This window comes from Homarus americanus, unplaced genomic scaffold (genome assembly GCF_018991925.1).
Source record: "Homarus americanus isolate GMGI-L3 unplaced genomic scaffold, GMGI_Hamer_2.0 scaffold6317, whole genome shotgun sequence".
NCBI lineage: Eukaryota > Metazoa > Arthropoda > Malacostraca > Decapoda > Nephropidae > Homarus > Homarus americanus.
In genome coordinates, this window is record NW_024730668.1 from 18,887,291 (window position 1) to 18,897,866 (window position 10,576).

The following is a 10,576-nucleotide window of genomic DNA, read 5'->3' on the forward strand; positions in this document are numbered from 1 at the left end:
CTACCGCTTCTAGCAACCAACCAGATGTTTATCTTGCAGCGGAACCAGGAACGGCGACTTCTCGGTTTCCAACATGACTCATGGCGGCTGCTGCTGGGTATATAAGCTCTGTCTCTCCATTGAGATTCATTCTGCCCATCTTCCTGAACAAGCAACACCTCCTCCCGCAAGCTCCCGCTGTCAGCATTCATTCAATCAGGGCCAGCAACAGGCAACATCTTCTCTAGCAAGCTCCTGCACATCTAACTCCCTTCAGCTACTCACGTCTCTACTGAGCAGCTCCTCCCACACGGCACCTCCAGCACCAGACTGTCTATCATATAACTTATATTATATAAGAAAACCACAAGAGAGTTTCCTTCCATCCTGAGTGCTAGACAACATGAATATCTCTATACCCCTACAATGGTGACCCCAGAGTGACAGCACTCACACAGGATGGAGGAGACACTGATCACGCTCCCAGTCTTCAAGCAGACACCGGCTCCTCTTCCTGCCCCAAGCACCACATCCTGACGACCCCAGCACACCCGTCCTGCCTCAGACGCCGACCCCGGCCCAGCAGTAACCCCTTCCCCTGTTGCCTCTGTTCCTGGTCTGGGACACACACCCTCTTTTCTCTCTCAGGTACTCCCTGCTACTGTCCTGCACCCTGCTGCTGTCAGGCCAGCTGCTGTCACGAGCTCTACTCCTTCTGCTGACGCCCGCTGCTCCTGACCCAGGCCCCACACCCCAGCAGGCGCATCTGACGACCCTGTACCTGTCGTGAGGAAGCACAACATTCATCGCCCCCACACACCCTTTTTCTCCTTCTCCCACAGATAGTGTGTATCTAGACAGTTGTATTTCAGCGATCGGCTCATTCACGCCATCGCCGTTGTCTCACATGAGGCATGCACCGCCAGTCTGCCTCACATGTGCTTAAGCAACTCTACAGACAACAAGTCTCCTACCGCCTCCAGAGGAAGAATGTGTGATGGGACGTCTCTCCTACAACTGCCTACAACTGTGTAGCCACAGCCACCACCTGCTACCGCCTTCCCTAGCAACCAACCAGATGTTACCGTATCTTAGCAGAACAGGAACCGGCGACTTCTCGGGTTTCCCAACATGACTCATGGCGGCTGCTGCTGGGTATATAAGCTCTGTCTCTCCATTGAGATTCATTCTGCCCATCTTCTGAACAAGCAACACCTCCTCCAGCAAGCTCACGCTGTCAGCATTCATTCAACGGAGGCCAGCAACAGGAACATCTTCCTACAAGCTCCTGCATCTACCTCCTTCAACAAGCTACTCACCGAACGTCTCTACTGAGCAGCTCCTCACCACGGCACCTCCAGCACCAGACTGTATCCTATAACTTATATTATACAAAAACATTAGAGTTTCCTTCCATCCTGAGTGCTAGACAACATTAATATCTCGATACTCTACAATAGACACAAGCCTCTTCCAGCTGTTTTAAGAGGAAGGAAAATATAATCACATGAAGGAAGAAGTGGGTGAGCAGGAGGCAGGAGGCGGGAGAGTGGGGAGGGAGTCGAGGTGAAGGAGGATGGGAGGAAGAGGAGAGGAGGCAGGAGGGCGGGGGAGGAGAGTGAGGAGAAATGATCGAGGTGAGGAGGGTAGGAGGGCCGGGGGGGTCAACAGTGTGGGTGAAGCGCCTAAGGAAATCCTGAGATAATCTATCATAAACGGTGGTGGTGGCTGTCTGTCTGAATGATTGATGCCATATCCCCCTCCTCCTTCAACTCCTCCCTCACCCTCCCCAACTCCTCCCCAACCTCTCCCTCAACCCTCCCTCAATCCTCCCTCAACTCCTCCCTCAACCCTCCCCAACTCCTCCCCAGCCTCTCCCTCAACCCCTCCCTCGACCCCTCCTCAGCCCCTCCCCAACCTTTCCCTCAACCCCTCCCCAACCTTTTCCTCAAGCCCTCTTAACCCTCCCCAACCCCTCCAACCTCCCTCAACCCTCCCCAACATCTCCCCCAACCTCTCCTTCAACCCCTCCCTCCTCCTCCCCCCACCCCTCCCCAACCTTTCCTCAGCCCCTCCTCAACCCCTCCCCAACCCCTCCCCCAACCTTTCCCTCAACCCCTCCCCAACCTTTCCCTCAACCCTCCTCAACCCCCTCCCCCAACCTTTCCTCAACCCTCCCTCAACCCCTCCCCAACCTTCCCCAACCTTTCCCTCAACCTCCCCAACCCTTCCTCAACCCCTCCCCAACCCCCTCAATCCTCCCCCCCTCAACCCCTCCCCCACCACACCCTCAACCCCTCCCTCCCTCAACTCCTTCCTCAACCCTCCTCAACCCCTCCCCCCTCCCTTCCTCAACCCCTCCCCAACCCCCACCTCTCCCCCCACCACCCCTACCACTACTATTACCACCACCACTGCTATTACCATCATCACCACCATTACTCCTACTACTATTACTACTACTATCATCATCACCACCATTACTCCTACTACTACTATTACTACTACTATCATCACCACTACTACCCAACATCACCACTATCTACTACCAATCGACTACTACTAACACAACCACAATCAACAACTATCATCACATTTACTCAGAGGACGGTAGCTGGTGAGATGGGTAGATGGATTGGGTTGGGTGGGTTGGCTATTAACAGCTTTATTGACTGACACAAGAAAAAGACTCACGAAAGTTTAGAAAAATATTTATATTTTTTCTCTTCCGTTTTCTCTCTTCTATCACTCGATCTCTCCTTTATCTGGGCTTATTCAACTATCTTCTGTATCTTTCTTTAACCTTCAAAACTCTCTCCTCAACCCTCCAACACTCTCTCCTCCACCCTCCAACACTCTCCTCCACACCTCCGACACACTCTCCTCCACCCTCCAACCTCTCTCCTCCACCTCAACATACTCTCCTCCACCCTCCAACACTCTCTCCTCCCTCCTCCAGCACTCTCTCCCCCACCCTCCAACACTCTCCTACTCCCTCCAACACTCTCTCCTCCACCATCCAACAAATTCTCCTCCAGCACTCTCTCTCCCACCCTCCATTACTCTCTTCCTCCCTCCAACAATCTCTCCTCCACCCTCCAACATACTTTCCTCCAGCACTCTCTCCCACACTCCAACACTCTTCCTCCCTCAACAATCTCTCCTCCACCGTCCAACACTCCCTCCTCCCTCCAACAATCACTCCCCACCCCCAACACTCTCCTCCCCTCCAACACTCTCTCCTCCTCCTCCAGTCCTCTCCCCACCTCAACACTCTCCTGCTCCTCCAAAACTTCTCCTCCACCCCTCCAACACTCTCTTCTCTTCCTCCAACACTTTCCTCCTCCACCTCCAACACTCTCTTCCCCACCCTCCCTTACTCTCCCCACCCTCCAACACACTCTTCTCCACCCTCCAATACTCCTCATCCCTCCAACACTCTCTCCTTCACCTCAACAATCTCTCCTCCACCCTCCAACACTCTCTCCCCCCATATCAACACACTCTCCTCCCTCCCTCCAACCTCTCTCCTCCACCCTCCAATACTCTCCTCCACCCTCCTCCAACATATTCTCCTCCACCTCCCTCCAACACCTCTCCTCCACCTCCTCAACACTCTCTCCTCCACCCTCCCTCCAACACTCTCTCCTCCCTCCAACACTCCCTACACCCTCCATCCAACACTCTCCTCCACTCTCCAACACATTCTCCTCCACCCTCCAGCACTCTCCTACACCTCCTTCGAACACTCTCCTACACCCTGCCTCCAACACTCTCTCCTCCCACCCTCCCTCCAACACTTTCCCCGTTATCACACTCTCCTCTACCTCCAACAGTCTCCTGCATCCTCTCCAACCTCTCCTCCACCTCCAGCAACTCTTCTCTACCCTCCAACATTCTCCTCCACCCTCTCTCCAACACTCACCCACCCCCAACACTCTCTCCTCACCCTCCAACAGTCCCTCCATCCTCCAACACTCTCCTCCACCCCTCCAACACTCTCTTTCCCACCTCAACACTCTCCTCCACCCTCCAACACTCTCCTCCCTCCAACACTCTCTCCTCCACCTCCAACACTCTCTCCTCCACCCCTCTCCAACACTCTCTCCTCTACCCTCCAAAACTCTCTTCTCCACCCTCCAACACTTCCCCCACTGTCCAACACTCTCTCCTCCACCCACCAACACCTCTTCTCCACCCCTCCAACACTCTCTCCTCCACCCTCCAGCACTCTCAACACCCTCCAACATTCTCTCCTCCACCTCTAACACTCTCTCCACCCTCCAACGCTCTCTCCTCCATCCTCCAACACTCTCCTCCACCCTTCAACCTCTCCTCCACCTCCAACACTCTCCTCCATCCTCCAACACTCTCCCTCCACCCTCCAACCTCTCCTCCACCCTCCAAACTCTCTCCTCCACCCTCCAACACTCTCCCTCCACCCCCCAACACTCTCTTCTCCACCCTCCAAAACTCTTATCCACCCTCCAATACTCTCTCCTCCATCCTCCAACACTCTTCTCCACCCTCCAACACTCTCTCCTCCACCCTCCAACACTTTCCCCACCATCTCTCCACCACGCCTCCACCTCCAAACTCTCTCCTCCACCCACCAACCTCTCTCCTCCATCCTCCAGTCTCCTCCACCCTCCAACACTGTCCTCCACCATCTCTACTACCTCCTCTACCCTCCAGCACTCTCTCCTCCATCCTCCAACCTTCTCTCCTCCACCCTCCAACACTCTCTCCTCCACTCTGCAACACTCTCTCCTCCACCCTCCAACACTCTCTCCTCCACTCTGCAACACTCTCTCCTCCACCTCAACACTCTCTCCTCCACCCCTCCAACCTCCTCTCCCCTCCACCCTTCAACCTCTCCTCCACCCTTTCACACTCCTTCCACCCTCCAGCACTCTCCCTCCACCCTCTCTCTCCCAACCTCCTCCACCCTCCAACACTCACCTCCACCATCTCTCTCAACACTCTCTTCCACCTCCAGCACCCTCTCCTCCACCCTCCAACACTCCCTCTACCCTCCAACACTCTCTCCTCCACCTCCAACACTCTCCCTCCACCCTTGCCTCCTCCACCCTCAACCACACTCTCCTCCCACCTTCAACATCTCTCCTCCACCCTCAACACACTCTCCTCCACCCCCCATGCTCCTCTACCCTCCAACACTCTCCTCCACCCCCAACACTCCTCTACCCTCCAACACCTCTCCTCCACCTCAACCACCCTCCACCTCCAACACCTCTCCTCCACCCCCAACACTCCTCTACCTCAACACACTCTCTCCACCCCCCAACTTCTCCTCCACCCTCAAACACCTCTCCCTCCACTCTCTCCTCCACCTCCAACACTCTCCTTCACCCTCCAACACTCCTCACCTCCAACACTCTCTCCCTCCACCCTCCAACACTCTCTCCTCCACCCTCAACCTCCTCCACCCTCCAACACTCTTCTCCACCCTCCAACCTCTCTCCTCCACCCCTCCAACACTCTCTCCCACCCTCCAACACTCTCCTTCACCCTCAACCTCTCTCCACCCTCCAACACTCTCCTCCACCCTCAACACTCTCTCCTCCCCAATCCCACACTCTCCTCACCTCCAACCTCCAACACTCTCCTCACCCTCCAGCCTCTCTCCTACCCTCCAACCTCTCTCCTCCACCCTCCAACACTCTCCTCCACCTCCAGCCTCTCCTCTCCACCTCCAACACTCTCCCTCACCCTCCAACCTACTCTCCTCCACCCTCAACCTCTCCTTCACCTCCAACACCTCCTCCACCTCCAGCACTCTCCTCCACCCTCCAACACTCTCCTCCACCCTCCAACACACTCTCCTCCACCCTCCAACACTCTCACATGACCAAGGGTGTTAGGAACGTCATGTGGTGGCAGGCGCTGAGTGTCTTCTACCGCTTGTCATTTAAGACGCTGTTTTGATCCACTCAGCTGACGACCCCAAACACTGCCACCTGAACCCACCGTAAAGAAAGGTTAGGTTAGGTTATTAAGTTAGGTTTGGTTTTGTAGTCAACACAGTCAAAGCAGTTTATTAAAGGTTTTAACTGACATCCTGTTCATTATCAAATTACATGTACGCCTTTATTTTTATTAAATTTTCTCTCTCTCTCTCGTGACATAGGAAGGCTCGTGTCTCATGGGCTGACGAAGTAAACACCCTCAGTTGATGACTCCTGCCGGGCAACCATCCCTGCGTCTGTAAGTCTACTCACACGGCTCAACTAACCTAACCAAACCAAGAGTGTGTGTTGAGAGAGAGGCAGAGAGAGAGAGAGAGGTGAGAGTGTGTGTGTGAGTGTGTGTGTTTTCTCTATATCCCAACACCTTCTTAAATACGAAAACACTTAAACACCTTTAACAACAGACACAAACAAAAGACTAACAACATCGGTCAATTTATAACAAAAGTGAGACTATTTACAAGACATAAATTTCTCATCACCAAATTGATAAAAAAAAAGAAATGTTTCGTTCTTATTACACTTGAGAGAGCTAATAGGAAGATGTGATGGTGGTAGTGATGGTGGTGGTGATGGTGGTGGGGTGGCTGGTGGTGGTGGATGGTGGTAGTTATGGTGATAGTTGTGATAGAGAATGGTGGTAGAGGTGGTGGTAGTTGTGGATGGTGGTGGATGGTGATAGTGGATAGTGGTGGATGTGGTGAGGTGTGGTGGTGGTAGTAGTTGGTATTGGTTAATAGAGAATGGTGGGAAGGTGGTGTTAGTTAGTGGTGTGGATGGTAGTAGATGAGATAAGTTGGCAGTTTGGTAGTGGATGGTGGTAGTGGTAGTGGATGTGTGGTGGTGGTCGTGACTGGTGGTAGTAGTGGTAGTGGATGGTGGTAGTTGTGTGGTGGATGGTGGTTTTAGTGGATGGTGGTAGTGATGGTGGTGGATGGTGGTAGTGGTAGTGGATGGTGGTAGTGGATGGTGGTAGTGGTAGTGAATGGTGGTAGTGGATGGTGGTAGTAGTGATAGTAGAGGCAGTAGTACTGGTAGTAGACGATTGGTATTAGTGGTAGTGGATGGTGGTAATAGTTGTAGTGGATGGTGGTAAGGAGTAGTGGATGATGGTAGTAGTGGTAGTAGATGGTTGAGGTAGGTAGTAGTAGACGGTGGTAGTAGTGGTAGTAGACGGTGGTATAAGTGGTAGTGGATGGTGGTAGTAGTGATAGTGGATGGTGTTGATGATAGTGGATGGTGGTAGTAGTGGTGGTGGATAGTGGTTGTAGTGGAGTGGATGGTGGTAGTGGTAGATGATGGGTAGTGGTAGTGGATGGTGGTAGCAGTGGTAGTGGATGGTGGTAGCAGTGAGTGGATGGTGGTAGTAGTGATAGTGGATGGTGATAGTAGTGTAGTAGATGGTGGTAGTAGTGGTAATGGTGATAGTGGTGGTAGTGGATAGTAGGTAGTGGTGAGTGGTAGTAGATGGTGGTGGTGAAATGGATGGTGATGAGTGGTAGTGTGGATGGTGGTGATGGTCGTGACTGGTGGTATGTGGTAGTGGATGGTGGTAGTTGTGTGGTGGATGGTGGTTTTGGTAGTGGATGGTGGTAGTAGTGGTAGTGGATGGTGGTAGTGGTAGTGGATGGTGGTAGTGGATGGTGGTAGTGGTAGTGAATGGTGGTAGTGGATGGTGGTAGTAGTGATGGTAGTAGAGGCGGTAGTACTGGTAGTAGACGGTGGTATTAGTGGTAGTGGATGGTGGTAGTAGTTATGGTGGATGGTGGTAGGGGTAGTGGATGATGGTAGTGGTAGTAGATGGTGGTAGGTAGTAGTAGACGGTGGTAGTAGTGGTAGTAGACGGTGGATATGTGGTAGTGATGGATAGTGATATGTAGTGGATGGTGTTAGTAGTGATAGTGGATGGTGGTGTAGTGGTAGTGGATGATGGTTGTTTAGTGAGTGGATGGTGGTAGTGGTAGTAGATGGTGGTAGTGGGTGGATGGTGGTAGCAGTGGTAGTGGATGGTGGTAGCAGTGGTAGTGGATGGTGGTAGTAGTGATAGTGGATGGTGATAGTAGTTAGTAGATGGTGGTAGTTAGTAGTAATTGATAGTAGTGGTAGTGGATAGTGGTAGTAGTGAAGTAGATGGTGGTAGTGGTAGTGGATGGTGATAGTGGTAGTGGATGGTGGTAGCGTGGTAGTGGATGGTGATAGTAGTGGTAGTAGATGGTGGTAGTAGTGGTAATGATGATAGTAGTGGTAGTGGATGGGATATTGCTACACAGAGCCACATGCGGCCTTTGCAGCATTACACATGGAGTCAAGCATCGTTGGAACTACACTGTGCGTACCATCCTGAGATCCGACCTCTCCTCCACCCTTTGGAAGAAGCTATCAGTGTCAAGTTCATTCCCAAACTAGTGAAACACCACGACTTAACCCTCAGAAAGAACGCACTTCCACCAAGACTGGGAGGATGGGACTAACTAATCAGAGGAGATTGCTGACTCTGAACATCAAAATTCACTTAAGCTCACGGCAGCCCTCACTGACACATAATCGCCCAGGAATGCAACAGGGGAAGTGGACACCGAAGTCAATAAGATCCGTAGGTCCATTACAACAGATCGGCAGCACTGCCAAAATGACATGTTGCAGCAACTATTGCTGCTGGTTCCAGAAAATTTGACAAAAAAAAGTAGCTATAGCGCAGGAGGTGGGCGCCTCGAACTGGCTAACTACGTTACCGATAAGGGCAAATGGTTTCAGCCTTAACAAACAAGAATTTACAGATGCCATTGCTCTAAGGTACGGTTGGCCAGTAGATGGTTGCCCTCCCAATGCGTGTGTGGCTATTCCTATGATGGCGATCACGCCATGGTTTTGCAGAAGGGGGCTTCATATGGGCATGACGGGTAAGGGATCTCACAGCAAATATGTTGAAGGAAATCTGCCGGGACGTCATGGTAGAACCGACCCTCCTTCCACTGGATGGCGAGATCTTCCAACACAGGACTTCAAACACATCTAACGAAGTGTGGACGTCAGTGCTCGAGGATTCTGGACGCGGGGACAGCGAGCTTTCTTCGACATCAGGATTTTTGATCCCATGGCCGTTTGTCACCGTAACCTAGCTCTCGATGCTGCGCATAGGAGGAACGAGAACGACAAGAGAAGGGCATATGGGGAGAGAATTCAAAGTGTTGATCAAGGCAGCTTCACTCCTCTAGTGTTCACAACCTCTGGTGGGATGGGCCCAAATGCAAGATGTTTCTACGCCAGACTCGCGGAGCTGATCTCCGAACAGAAGCAGCAGCCCAGAAGTTATGTCACAACCTGGATGAGATGTCGACTGTCCTTCTCTCTCCTTCGGTCGGCTTTGCTCTGCTTCAGGGGAACGAGAGCTTCTGCCCCTACTCCGACAACTGCTGCAGATATTGACTATGAGGCTACAGTCACTGAATGCCGCATAGATCTGCAGCTCAACTAATTTAACACAGATAGGATAGCTTCTTATGTATTAGGATATTTAATATTAAGGTAAATGAATGGTGGCGAAGGTGTGGCTATTGGGGGAGGCTGGAGGCCACGTTATAAAAAAAAAAAAGGATAGTGGTAGTAGATGGTGGTAGTGGTAGTGGATGGTGGTAGCAGTGGTAGTGGATGGTGGTAGCAGTGGTAGTGGATGGTGGTAGTAGTGATAGTGGATGGTGATAGTAGTGGTAGTAGATGGTGGTAGTAGTGGTAATGGTGATAGTAGTGGTAGTGGATAGTGGTAGTAGTGGTAGTGGTAGTAGATGGTGGTAGTGGTAGTGGATGGTGATAGTGGTAGTGGATGGTGGTAGCAGTGGTAGTGGATGGTGATAGTAGTGGTAGTAGATGGTGGTAATTGGTATTAAATGGTGGTGGTAATTGGTGAGTAAATGGTGGTAGTAGTGGTAGTAGACGGTGGTAGTAGTGGTAGTGGATGGTGGTAGTAATTAGTGGATGGTGGTAGTAGTGGTAGTGGATGGTGGTAGTGGTAGTAGTGGTAGTAGATGGTGGTAGTGGTAGTGGATGGTGGTAGCAGTGGTAGTGGATGGTGGTTGTAGTGGTAGTGGATGGTGGTAGTGGTGGTAGTGGTGGTAGTGGATGGTGGTTGTAGTGGTAGTGGATGGTGGTAGTGGTGGTAGTGGTGGTAGTGGATGGTAGTGGATGGTAGTTTTGGTAGTACTGGATGGTGGTGTAAGAGTCCGTTTTTCCTTACTTCAGATTTATTCTATTTATTCTTCTTTTCTATACTTATTTACTTATATTCTTCTACTCTTAGTCTTTCTCTATTAGTATCTATCTTATATTTCTTTGCTTATATTTTCTATGTCAATATTTTTTTTTGATCCATCGCCGCATGTCACCGTAACTTAGCTCTCGATGCTGCACACTGAAGGAACGAGAACGACAAGATAAGGGCATACGGGGAGAGAATTCAGAACATTGATCAAGGCAGCTTCACTCCTCTAGTGTTCACAACCTCTGGTGGGATGGGACCAAGTGCAAGATGCTTCTACGCCAGACTCGCGGAGGTGCTATCCGAACAGAAGCAGCAGCCCAGAAGTTATGTTACAGCCTGGATGAGATGTCGA